This window comes from Pithys albifrons, chromosome 3 (assembly GCF_047495875.1).
Source record: "Pithys albifrons albifrons isolate INPA30051 chromosome 3, PitAlb_v1, whole genome shotgun sequence".
Classification (NCBI taxonomy): Eukaryota; Metazoa; Chordata; class Aves; order Passeriformes; family Thamnophilidae; genus Pithys; species Pithys albifrons.
In genome coordinates, this window is record NC_092460.1 from 87,745,920 (window position 1) to 87,760,025 (window position 14,106).

The 14,106-nt window shown below is 36.6% G+C and overlaps 1 protein-coding gene across 1 annotated transcript in view; it reads left to right on the forward strand.

Annotated features, from left to right (window-relative positions):
* Nucleotides 1-14,106, forward strand: part of COG5 (component of oligomeric golgi complex 5) — a 179,434-nt gene that overhangs the window by 38,015 nt on the left and 127,313 nt on the right. The gene's annotated exons all lie outside the window — the stretch shown is intronic.

Sequence of the window (14,106 nt, forward strand, 5' to 3'; positions counted from 1 at the left end):
GGGATTGATGCCCTCCCTCCCCCCAATTTATATAAGGATTCTTTTATAAAAGGACTAAATTTACAAATGATTTATGAATTTTGGAATATATTAAGGGTATGCCTGTTTTATTTTTACCTTTTCACTCCTTACTTTTTGTACACGGGCAACCACATGACACAAAAAAAAGGATTAAACATTATTACTTAAAAAGCTTCCAACAATCTATATTTGAGTTTGCCTACTTTCCATTTCTGAGGGTTTTTGGTGGCTTGAATTTCTGTTTGTTTGTTTTTTTTTTTTTTCTGTTTTTGTCCTAAGAACATCTATGAAATAATACTGCCTCTTTAAGCCGTGCTGAATTTCTCCTCACATGTTTATTTGCAAGTGATCATCTAGGTCTTGTATTCAATAAATTACATTCAGGACAACTTGGTACCCGCATGTATATTAGGAAAATTTGTTGGGATTCACAGAGATTATTCAGACCCTTAAAATGACTTGATAATTCAATTACTTCATGACTCAGAAAGGAATGATTTTTAGGATCCATCACCATGTACCATGTGTATGTAGTAGTGAAGGTTGTTAATTTTGTTGAAATGTTAACTTCTGAAAAATGTCTTATATGTTTCACATGAATTTTGCTGAAGACTTAACAGGTTTTTGTAAGGATGTCTTACATGATGTTCTTGACCTTCACTTTGCAGGGGATGTCTTCATTTTCACTTTTTGTTTCATAACTTACTTCTGAATCTGTTCTGTCAGTACAAACAACAATCAAACCACATAATGCAAAGTGTCGCACAATATCTGTTCTGATTACTGCTTGGCTAAATAAACCTTGGAAATAAATTCAGTATAAAACCCCAAACAGTATTTTTAAAAAAATCTGGTTTTTGAAACAAGTAGTTAAGAATATCTGAGGATAAAATGTTCTGTGGATAGTTTTTAATTGCAAATGAGAGTGTTGAGTGCGGGGCTTTTTTCTTTTTTGTCTTGATTTAAAAGATTTTTAAAAAAATTTTGGTAAAGTACTAAATGTTAAAGTAGGGTTCTTAAATAAGTAACTGTTTTAAGGTGGTAGTTTGGGTCAAATTTTCATGGGGTCCTCTGTTTTTAAGTTGTTAATGCAATTTTCAAATGCAGTTGTGTAACTCAGATGTCTTTATTTCTTCTCTTTTTCATTCAGACACCTCTCCAATATATTATTTATCTTTAGGTAACAGCATACTTCATTTATTTTTTAAAATTGCTGCATATCCATCCCGCGTGCTTCCTGTTCCATACTCTTTTACATTCAGAAAATATGTAACTGAAGATTGCAGAAACTTTGAGCAAAGATCTGCAGGTACCAGCTGGCTACACTGAGTAGCAACTGATTGAGCCCTTTGAGCTGCCTCTTGTGTCGTCTGCCTCCCAAGAGCTTGAAACCAGTGGTTTCTGCATAGCTCTAAAGGGTGATGTGATAAAGAGGATTCCTGAAATGAAAGCATAAATACTAATATATTAAAGAGATTTACTTGCTTCACTTTCAGTATGACTTAGGATAAGTAAGGAAGCCTGTCTAAATTTAAACAGATGAATCTCCATCTCCCTTTCTAATTCTTCAGTGTGTCTGAACAAAGATGGAGGTATTGGATGAGCTGTACTGTTAGAAAGAAAAAGATGTACACAGGGAGGAGGATTGTGACAGGATTCTGGATGTAGCATAGCTATGTGGTTCAAATGCAGGCAAAGGGGTCATGAAGGACTACCTGTATCACAGGAGGTGATATTGGCAGAAGTTTTATCTGCAAAAAGCGTTTGAGAGGAATGATGAGGAGCTGAGTTGTGAACATATATTAAGCTTAAATTTTCTGGAGAGAAATTCAGGAAAAGCAGCAGTACCATATGGAGGCAATCAGGAGTAGGTGGATGGATAGACATGCTTATAAGCCATTGCTGTGCAGATGCTACTTAAGATGGTGTGAACAGATGACATCATCCTCAAAGGGTAGATGGGGAAGAGTGGGCAAAAAGAGCCATGTGCAGGCACCCAGCATAAACAGAAAAATGTGCTGTTCTTATACCTGTTTCTATGTCAGTGTAGAATGGAAGAGAAAGAATTTGGCTGGTGTTTTGTCTTTTGGGGTAGGGAAAAAGAGGGGTGAAAGGGTAATGAGAGTTAGAAATATCAGGGAACAGCAGGAGTCCCAAACTCAGAGACTGGTGGTGAAGGGTCATAGGACTAGGAATGGCAACACAAGAAGAGAGGGAGACCCAGATGGTGACAGAGAATAGAGCTGTGAAGGGCTGAGTCTGCTGAGTCTGATATGAGGGGAAAATAAATGCAGAAAAGCAGGAGCTTGAAGCAGAGTGAAGCATAAGGGAACAGAGGCATATGCGTGTAAATGGGCTCTGAGTACCTAGGGGTAGAGATAATGGCACTTGCATAGCATGCACCCCTGTAGTACTTTTAAATTCAATTCAGGAGTCATAACTGTCTGTTAGAATACCTTTTGTTTTGCTGGGAGCAGGAAGTTCAAAAATCTGGAAGTTGTAGTGTATCCATTTTTTATCTACTGTCTTACTTTCTACACAGAGAATGTAATATCCCAGCATTGGCTGTTACTGCATTCCATAACAGTGGTAGGACATCTCTAAACCTGGAGGTCTCAACTCTGCTGGTGAATTGATAAGATCACCCTGAATGCAGCTTCTTGCATTGCAGTTTTTTAAAAATCTTACTATGTTAAAAAGATTTGTTAGGATCTCAAGGTCTAGCAGGGCCAAATGATGTACTCAATTGTGATGTTTGCTACCATAGTCCTTGATTTCAGAGCTTTAGCATTCTCCTAGTGTGTTTTAGGGATAACTTTACATAAAACCTACCACTGGCTATCTTAACATCCAGATGTCCTGGGCATTCATGTAGATCTTTATTGACACAGTTGGGAGACTGTCTGCTCACTTTCCTTGTTTTCTGCATTAGTATTTTTTTCAGTTTTCATGATTATCTTCCCTGAATGCTTCAGCAGTGCTTTCTTTCTTTGTATTTCACATCTTGTTTCCTAGTTTGAATCTTGCTGCTCTTTTGGTGACTGTTTAGAATTTTCTTACTTCTGGGTCTAAAAATGTCATCTATTTCATGTTTGCAAGACTGGGCCTCCTAACTCATACAATTTTTTAGTGCCCTGTAATGTCTTTAAAACTTAGGTTACTTTTGAAAATGAGTATTGAGTGATCTTGGACATCTTGGCCTGGGATTGTTTTTCAGCATTATTTGTATGGTGCATCTGCACAATTCCTTCTGTACCTTGCACTTACCTACTCTGGGCAGTGTGATACCCAATTCTAATGTAGCTCTTTTGGATATTTTATGGTCTTCATCTGTTCTAGCAGCTTGTGATCCATATCTAAAATGTTTCTTACCTTGTTGCATCTTGATTTCCTCAGTAATCAGTTGCAAAGAACTTTGTTAGAACATAGTTGAAAATCCAGTAACTTCTGTAGTATTAAGTAAAAATAAGCAGTGCGTAGTAGCTGTTTGGGATTGGGAGTTGCACTGATGTGTCCTTGTTATGCTAAATTTGTGAGGGTGTTATGCTTTACCTAGTACTGAAATCAGGGCTTGCTGGCCTGAATCATGTTGCAGCAGGGTTTTATGTTTAAAAGATGTAAATCTGACTCCTGTGCAATACATGAGTTCTAGTTGTAAGAGTTTTTATTATTATTTAAGAGTGGTATGCTGAATAGACAACAAAAAGTCTGCTGGAATTTGTATATAAATACCATTCTGTCTCAGATGACAATGCAGTCTTTCTTTTGGCACAAGTACTTTATTGTCTTCTCTTTAATCTATCAAAAACTGTTCTAAGACTGTTATTCCTTTTCTGTAGTAAAGACTGACATCCACAAAATTAATTTGCCATTCAGTGTCCTGCTCTTAATGTTATTTTTTTTCTCTCTTATCATTGATTGCCATACAACTTGCTTTGCTTTGTTATTTTTATAATGACTTATTTAGATTGGGTTTGAGTTGTTTCGCCTTTCTAACATTCATGTTTCCCTTGCCAGAAAACAGTCCCAACACATGGGACATTGTTGATCTCGATTTCTCAGTTTTAGAATTGCATCCATAGAACAATCTGGATTTTCCAGATTAATTATATGTTGTTTCACTGTGCTTCCTCTTGTATTTGCAAAGATGAAGACCTTTAGAAGCAACACAAAGACAAGTGTTTTTAAATCGATATAAAAATGTATTATATGTAACTCATATATATAATATTATAATGGTACATATATTTTATATGTTTCTGTATGATGTATATATATTCATTTTTCAAGATGCAGAATTAATGTTAGCATAGCAGCCTAAGTATAAAAATGGTAGCTACTTATGCCACAAAATTATAATGTCTTATAGGATTCATTTGAGTTTGTGTAATTGTTAGGCATAGGTTATTTGTTCAGTAGTATTCCATGTTAGTTCAAGTGTTGACCTTTTCAGCACTGGAAGGTTCTGCACTCATGAGGAAATGTGTAAGTTACGGAATGCCCTTTAGCTATTAAGTCTGAAACTATCTTATTTTAGTTTTGCACAAGGAGGTGATACCAAAGGAGAATTGCCAAACCAGTGTTGTTATCATTCATATATAGACAAGGAGCCTTTTTCCTATCACAAGAGTAAATTTGTTTAGGTGGTGAAGCTAAATCATAGTCTTGGTGCATTGCTGCATAATTATTTAAGCGTTTTGGTGAAAAGAAATAAAAGGTAATACCAGTTATCCTCAGGAAGGAAGTATGGCTGGTAAATTTAACAGTAATTTAAATAACATCAGTCTGACTCCAGCTTTGCTCCATAGAGGTGTTTTGTCCTCTAGTATAAACATTCACAATGAATGATGCTGTATCTTGTAGTAGTTATTGCCAAAAGTTTAATTGTGAATTTCAAGATAATTTTTTGATTGTTTTTCTTTCAAAATTGTAATATTGCTGTGAATTTATTTTTTCCTTCATTAAAATTGTGCCTTGACAACTCTGAGAATTTGAGAGATTTCTGCTTTTGTAAAATATTTTTAGCTCTAAGTTAGCAATTGCTACTGAGTTCTAGCGAGGGTTTCCATTATTATGGAAAGGCTTTTGGGAGTTCTGACATCACATCTTTTGTATTGCTTCGAACATACAAAGAAAAAAGCCACCTGTTTGCATTGTGTTTGTGAAGGTGACCCTGAATGAACGTTGATTGATGAAGTTGGAAAGTAGTTTAGCACGAGAGCTGAAATGTGCTGGAGCTGCAGTCCTGACCCTGCGTGGCTGTAGATTGAGGAAATATTGTCTCGTGGTTGGAAGTCCCAGGTGGTTGCTTAGCTTGCTTTCATCAAGATATTTTGTATGTTGGAAGTAGTTTTTTGGTGTAATTCCCTGCTGCTGAGTGACTGTGTTGCCCAGCATCCATCCCCATGTCCTGGCTGCCGACAGCTTGTGCTGGTGCATCGCGAATCGGCATCAACAGAGACTTGTTAGCAAGCTTTCTGCCTGGCTTATCACAGTGCACAGGGTTCACCTCTAAACTTCAGGATTTGGTTCAGGATTCTCCATCAGATATCCTGGTTGCTGTGAAAGTGATGCCTAGCTAAGTACGTGGGATGGGCAGCAGGAGCAGCACTGGATACCTGGTTACAATTCCCTGATGCAGGAGTTTGGTTACATACCTTCCAGGTGTAATGTCTTTTAAGTGGAATTGCTAATTTAAAACAAAATGAGAAACAGGAAGATTAAGTTGTTCATTCATCAGAGATCTTGAAAAGATTTTGTTTCTAGTAATTTTTTTGAAATTGGAAGGCAGTACCATTTTCTGATAATTAAGACAAAGCGTTCACATGGCATGTCTAGTAGTGACCATTCTTCTAGCTGAAAGGCAGGGACAAGTCCTTAGGTATCATGTAATCTGCGTCCCTTAAATTTTGTTAAGATCACCCACAGTGTAAGGTTTGCCACCAGGGTGACTTTGTATGCTGCAGTCTTGCTCAGCCCCTTGGCTAATTTGGTTTGGAAGAGCTACAAAAAACATGTGAAAAGGATCCACTAGGCTTACTACCCTTAAAATCAAAGTTCAGTGACCACACAGAGTAACTCTGCCTGTTTCTACATAGCTGCAGTGACAGGAACATACTTTGTTTTCTTCAGACAACAAAACAAAACCTATGAATGGTAGAGTCCCTCCCTTCTTGTGAATGATGGGTAGAAGTGGTTAAAACCATGTCAGCCCTGGTGTTTGATTCAAGTGCAGGAAGTCATTCACATTGGTCTGATAGTGGTGATATTTCACAAACTTGGTTCTCAGAATCTGAAATTTATATGCAGTACTATATGTTTTCTTTTCATATTTTTTTAAATGATAAATTACTTTGTTGTCCTCTCTTTGCCACCTTGATTACTGAGTTATTTTTACAGAGTTGTTCAGGGAAACTGATAGAAAATGTGTTTATGTAGTGCCATAAAAAGACATGTGAAAACAGTTTAAAAGTAATAAGCTGTAATGATAAAGGCATAATAATGTAGAAATTGAACTAAGTGCATTGTGTTGGCTTCACATTTACTCTGCTAAAAATTATTCATTTGATTGATGTGCATGTTGATCTAAATTGAGATTTGTGTTGGTATCATGTTCAGTTTATTTTCTTTCTTCCTCCGTTGTTTGGGTTCAGCCATTTTCAGAATTTGTATCCATAATGTAGTTTAAGTTTTTTAAAAAGTTGGTTATTGAGAAAGGCCTCTTTCTTTCTGAAGTGGATAAATGAAAGAAATATAATACCCTTCATATTTTCTGGATTTTTAAAAACATATATATTATAGGTCTAGAGTCTAAAATAAATACCTAAACTGTGTTAAACTGCATGCAATACACATGCATATGAAGAGCTAATTTTGTCTGTGAAGCCTGACAAATATCAAGGGGTGTTGTGCCTAAGCCATAGTTTCAGTTTTTTTCCATCTTCTAAAGTATTTTTGTCTTCACTGCATAATTGTTGTCTTTGAAATCACTTACTGTAATATTAAAAAATGCTTTCATACGCTGTTTTTGGGAGAAGGCTGAGAGCAGTAGTGTCAGTGGTATGTCTGAGCAAGGGAATACTGTTTTGCTTTGTATGTGGTTGATGCCTGGAAGTGGCTTTGCAGTCATTAGGCTTGAAGCCTATGTTTTATTTTACAAATAAAATCTTGAGAAATTGAAAGTGGTTGGTTGCGACATTTTTGTTACACTGATGGATCTTGAGCAAATACATGTTATTGGAGAAAAAACTTGTCAAATTCTTCAGCAGCCTTCACTGATGATCTCCATAATAATTTAAAACACAGAGGTAGAATGAGTTGCAGTGATAGGAGCTATGAAGTGTATTTGGAATAGGAAAGAGGAAAAATGTTATTTTCATTATTCCTGGTACCTTTCAAAGTGAGAAGCTTCACTATTACTAGGTAGGCTGGCAACTCTGCAAATTGATACCTTTCCTTAGGAGCTCCTGGAGCAAATGTGAGAGATGGAATACAGCAACTGCAACAACCAATCAACAGGAAAACCGTGTGAGTTATTACATGCTGACTCTCTTGGTTACCTTGCTGTCTTTCCAAAAGAGAAGCTGCCATTCTGATACAAGTAGTGGTGTGTTCCAGTTCTCATTCTTTTCACAGTAGATATAGTATTCAGTCATCTGAGCGACAGCGGGATATGGAGAACATTATTTCTCTTATTAATCAAGCAGATTAGTTTTAATGTGAGCAAGTAATGAAAGGAAAGGAGAGTCTGCCCTTTGAAAGTGGTTACTATTTTAGGCTTGCTGGTGATTAGGTTGGAAATGTTTTTCTTTAAAGTTGTTTAATGTAATACCTCTTCTGCTGTCTTGCTTTTGAAGGAGAAAGAAAAACTCAGCCAGCCCTTCCTGTTTCCCCCCAGGGCAATTGTTTTTCCCCTGCCAATTTGTCATATATTCTTCAGAAACTTACTTTGTTCACCACCATCAAAAAATTCTAGGCAGGTCCCTGCTTATTGGGTTCTTGCTAATACCCTGTTTAACACTCCCACTCCAAAATCTTTAAGCTGGCATTATCACAATGAGCAATACAGAATATTTCAACAGGGATTTTCTGGAGGTTTTTGAGTGCATCTGTATGTAAGGACTCTGTGGCTCTTTGGCCTGTCAGTTAAATGCATACCTTGATAAATGTTACAGGCTGTGATGATAGCAAGTACTTCACACAGTTTGTGAGAGTATAAAAGCCTCTCTCAGTAATCTTGAAGCTTGTAGGCAAAGCAGCTATTGCAGTGTACTTTGGGGCAATAAAGACTGATATTAGACACAGAAATTTTGTTTGTGTTCAGTGCCCTAATCTAGAGCAATTTTATATGGGCAGTTAGAGATAGTTCGGATTAACATTTAAATTTAGCTGCTTATCTGATGTCCATGACTGCAATGCCTGAGCATCTTGTATCTGCTTCATAGTTTCTCTTCACATTACTCTGTTTTGTAGAAAAACAGTTTGGTTATGTGCTGGAAGCCTAGGGCAGGTCTGGAAGGTCTGTCCATATTTCATGAATCTGTTCAGTCTCTATAATACAAGACCAATTTCTTTTTGAAGAATGTGCAGACTACAGAAAATTTTCACATTTGTTTTCTTTGCAGGTCTTTAAGCACAAATTTTTTATCTCTAACTAGACTTGACAAAGAAAGTTAAGCCAAGGCAATGCTTTGGAATAATAAGGAGAGAATTGAGGTTTGAGTGGAAAAAATAGTTCATCTGTCTATCTCTCAGGACATTAATTTAGTTTTTTTCTGAAGGAAAGTAATGTATTGGCAAAGCCAGAATATAAATTATTTCTTGCACTAACTTTACTTCTATCTAAATTGCTTTAAGCCCTCAGTTGCATTGGAAGGGGGGCAGGGAAGCAAAACAAACCTCCAGAACATGCAAATAATTAATGAGATCTTAAGAAACATATTGATGAAACACTACAGAATCATCTACTTCATCATCCAGCTTTTCAGAATTAAACCCTCCCCCCCATCTTTACGGAACAGGCCTTGCAGCATGCACAGAAGATTATTAAACACAGGGCAAAAATACAAAACCATGTTTGGGGAATATTTCACCTAGAGTTTGATTTTGAGGAGTTGTTGGTTCCAGTGTCAACTGGGAAATTACTTTAACTGTAAAGATACTTGATAAACAAAACCTGTAAACATTTAGGACCTAACAATTAAACAAATCAATATTACGAATAGAACAAACTGGATATAGTGGTTTTTGTGTATGGTACTTTGGGTTGTCCCACACTGAAAAAAGCTTTTCATTAATATGTAGGTGCTTTGTATTTTGGTGCATTTCTACTTCTCTTATCCTTCCCAATCCTGCCTGTATCTTAATGTGTTTGTGTGATGTGACAGAAGGAAGAAGAAAAGGTGCCTATTTAGGATGAGCCAGGCATGGAGTTGGTAGCATGAATATTTGATGAGAACTGAAGGAGTCACATGCAAGGACAGGGAAGTTGTGAGAATTGCTGTAAGGGTGACCGAGCTGCTCTTCAGATTTATTTATACAGTCTTTCCTTTATTTATATAGACTTGGCTATAAATGGACAGAGAATGTTGAGTGATGAATTTTATGTCCTCTTTTGTACTGCTAAGAACTTGACTTGTAAACCTTGCTTTTAAGTTTTTGGGTTTTGAAAAAATTCTTCAGTATCAATATTTCTTCACTCTGGTCTCACAGTATAATTCCATTGGGTGCAATTGCCATGGATGGCAATTTGCTGGATAACATCCTGTGATCAGCTGGGCACAAAATTGCCTTGACTAGATTTGCACATCCACAACACAAAGAAATGAGATTAGAAATGGAATTGATCCCAAAAATTCTGTGGACCAGCAGCTGCAGAGAGAACTGTGCACTGTAGAGAGTCCACACCAAATTGCTAATCTGTAATTTTAAATCTTTGTTTAAATCTGTGATTATGATGCAAAGTTTATTTTTCTCATTCTGTGCTTGCCTGAAAGCATCTATATTTTCAAAGTATGTTTTAAGATTGCCGAGAGCTGCTAGTTGTAGATGATGAAGTAATGAATTCACCAAATCACTAATCTTTTTAATTTTTTAGATTCTTTTTAGAAATACATCCAGATGATGTAATTTAATATTCTGTTTTTGTGCAGAGTCTTGGCTAATGCGTCTGTTGAATGAATAAATAAATGGGAAGAAATGCAGTTTTTAATTCTGGCAAAACCTATTTTTATTTTTTGATTGTAAAATTGGCAGCAATATTCTATCTGGGATAGCATTATTGGTTACTGACATAGTGGAATAATAGTAGCAGTTAGAAATAAATTTGAATGTAGATGAATTTTATAGCTTGTGCTTTTATTTATTATTTTTAAGTGATTTTAGCACCTGCAAAACAATGCAAAATGCTGGTTTCTCTTTTGACAAGTATTATACATTCACAGATTTTTGTATAGCTTCACAGAGATTAATGTATAGCTTCTAATCTCCACTGATTACTATTATCGAGTAAGTGCTTGCTAGATATCAAAGCAGTGAACACTGAGCAGGTCACAGAGTGGGCCAGCCTGTTCTTTGACTGGGGCTCAAGAAAGCAGCCAGGCAGCTATTGTTTTACCCTCTGAATGGAAAAATGTATTCCTTTGACTGCCTTTTGGCTTTTGGATTCCTACTGAGTTAGTAATTTATTTATTTGTTTGGGTATTTGAATGATACTTGAACTTCTAATGAGGAAATTCTGCTGTGCTTCATCTGGGAGAAGAAAATTGTATCCAAATAGTTCTAATTGCAGCACCCAACTCTTTGCTGTTCAGTTTAGCTGATAAACACAGGGCTGCTCAAAATGCCTGCTGTGTCCACCTCCCAAAGCCCTCTCAGCACTGTTATGGATCATCTCCCAAACCTGGGATTTTGGGGTGCTGGCAGAGCTGGCACCAGATAAGCTTGGCTGCTCTTGTGGAAATCTGTGACTGCTCGACTGGATTCCAAGTGCTGCCATCCCTGGCACTGCCATGCAGCGCTCCCGAGGCTGATCTGTTCAGTGCCTGCAGACTCCTGATCCTGGAGCTCCTGTGATACAGGCACCCTAGCTACAGTTTGTGTGAATGTGTATATGTATATAAACAAGTATACAGTATTTATAATATTGACCCAATTCTCTGGGAGTGGTATGAATTACACGCTGTCTGGCAATAGAAACAGTATAGTTGTTACATTCTCCAAATGGAGATTCTCCAGTGCATAATGTGTTCTCTACAGTGGAATCCTACTTGCAAAGAGGTAACAAGAAGGAATGCTAAATTTGAAACGACGTACCCTTGCCCCAGAGGCTTTCCAAAATGAGCTTTTCTCCAAAGATGGGCCTTCTCCAATGGCAGTGGAAAAAGAAGCTGTAGTTTGAATTGATTTTGACTCTGGTTTTATTTACAATGGATAATTTTTCCTCCCTCTCTTCCAATTAGCAAACTTTTCTGGTTTTGGTGGGTTTTTTTGGGGTTTTTTTTTGGGGGGGGGGAGTTTTTTTGGGGTTTTTTTTGGTTTTTTTTGGCATTTCTTCTGCTTAAATTTATTAGAAGTAATATCTGGTGTATGAGGATTGGGAAAGAGAAAAGACAGACACAAATCTATTTACAATACTAAAATCAATCTCTGCTGAAATTTAGACTTTTATACAGATGAAGTAATAGCATTCCTGTCTTCTTTTATGTTTTTAATCTGAAATAATGTCATAGAATCATTAAGGTTGGAAAATACCTCCAAGGTCATCAAGTCTAACCTTCGACCAAACACCACCCCCATGGCAACTAAACCACAGCACCAAGTGCCACATCTGTTGTTTCTTGAATGCTTCCAGGGATGATAACTTTACCACCTCCCTGGACAGCCTTTTCCAGTGCCTGACCACCCTTTGGGATTTTCCTTTGTGTTACCAACCCAGTTCCTTACATTTAAAAATTTATATAGTTGAAGGTGTAAGAAAGTTCTTTTCTTCACCTTTCCCACTTTGGTATAGACTTCATGGCTCTCTATTTGTAATCATGGGTAGAAATAACTTAAAGGAAAAAAAACCTGGGGAGAAATTAATAAATTAATTGGCTGGGGATAGATGAAGCATTGGACAAAATCCCAAGGCAGTATTATTTAGGAGACAAAGAATGATGCTCCTGTTGCAACAATGTTCACAGGACTTGTGTGGTAACTGGGTTTAAATGTAAAGTTGATACTCAGACAAGTTCCTTGGTGTTAAACTTCTTCCCTTTATGAGAATGCTTAAAACAGTGGCCAAAAATGCCATGAGATCTAAAGATGGGAACTGTAGGCAAGTGCTGTCTTCTAAGAGGTATTAAAAAATGCAGTCTCTATAGTTTTTGAGGAATTTTTCAAACTGCACCCTTCATGATGAATGAAAAGCAGTAGGGAAGATGATTTCACCTTCAAGCCTCATGCACCAAATGCTTTTTTAAATCTCATGAGAAGGAGCTGTAGCAATTGCATCTGAATGTGGTGCTTTCCTTTCCTTAACTATTTAAAATGTGAGCTTTATTGACTGTGTAAATATATAGCTTTAAAGATCTGAAGAAAAATTACTGTGAAAAACAGAATCTGGGTAGACTCAAATACTGCAACATTAAGACAAGATTTTATACAGAATGTACTAGAACTAGTTTTAAGTAATTCTCCCTTAATAATAATAAAGTATACTAGTCTCCATGGTACCCCATCACCTTTGTGGAGAAAAAGGGAGTAATGAAAAAATTTCCACTGCTTAAATGATCTTTTACAATTACAATTGTTTGAAAAAATTAACAGTCCATGAAAATCACATAAGTTTTATCTTTCATTATTTATTAAATATTACCTTATTTGAAACGTAGTCTGTCATTATTGCTGACACAGTAGGACTACTCATACTTGAAGATGGAAAAATCTGAGTGTAAACCATTCTGTGTAATTGGTACATGGTTTTTAAATTGTCTGAAAACATTATGTTTTATTTGGCTCTTTTTAGGCTTTCCTCACTTGAACTTGTATTAAAGTAAGCATGACTGAAGAAGTGGTGTTGGAAGTCACGCTCTCCTTTCTGTTTATAATCTAGATATGATCTTTGATACATCAAAAAATATTAATTATTGCACTAGTACCCATAATTACTAGAATGAATTCACTGCTGTCTGCCTCAAGCTGATGCATAAAAACCTGCTTTTGTAGTTGCTCATGGTATTACGAGACAAAATTATAATTCTGCCATTGTGAATATAATAAATACTGCTCCTATCTCTGTTACCAAAGTGCACACATCGCTCTGGTGAAATGTAAAGTTGACTTTCTAGTAAAATACTAAGTCTTACAGGTAGCTCCCTTATTGGCAAGTGCACAATGTGAATAAATCAGATCTATGGGTGGTTGAATTTTCTTTATATTTATTTAAAGTTTCTGCCATACTGTTGTGCCACACTTGAAGTTACAATAGTTATGCATCAAGTTATATCTGGTTCTCCAACTGAACATACCAGGCTGGATTTTGAATTAATTAGAGCATTTTCAGGTCTGGAGAAGTTTATTTTTAATGTCCAAGGGAATTGAATAGGCAAAGATATGTGACAGTTTCTACTTTATGTTTATTATAACTATATGTCATCTTGGACAAATCCTTTTGTACCTTCATTCGTGGAGGAATTAAATAAATTGGCAGCTTGCTTAGGTTCAGACAGAACCTAAGAAAAGCACAAAGAAAAGGCAGTTCTTTCTTGGAACATTACTGCAGCCCTTTCACCTGCCTGTGAATTGCAATGAATGACACTTTTTTCTTCTTTTTGATCTGAAGCTTTATTTAAAAAATAATGGTCTACTGTTCTATAACAGCACAGAAATCAGGGTTATAAGGTTGATTCAGAGAGAGGGTAGATGGAAAAAAGAATTGGTATACATACCTGTAGAAACAGAATAGTTATGCTGCTCTGTTTGCCTGGATAAGTGATCTCACTTGAGAAGGCACAAGTGCAGTGATCCCACTCCTGGGGACGTTCTCTGAATTCTTGCTCGGAAAATAACAAGACACCGAACTCCTGAAGTTTCTGGGTTCGAAAT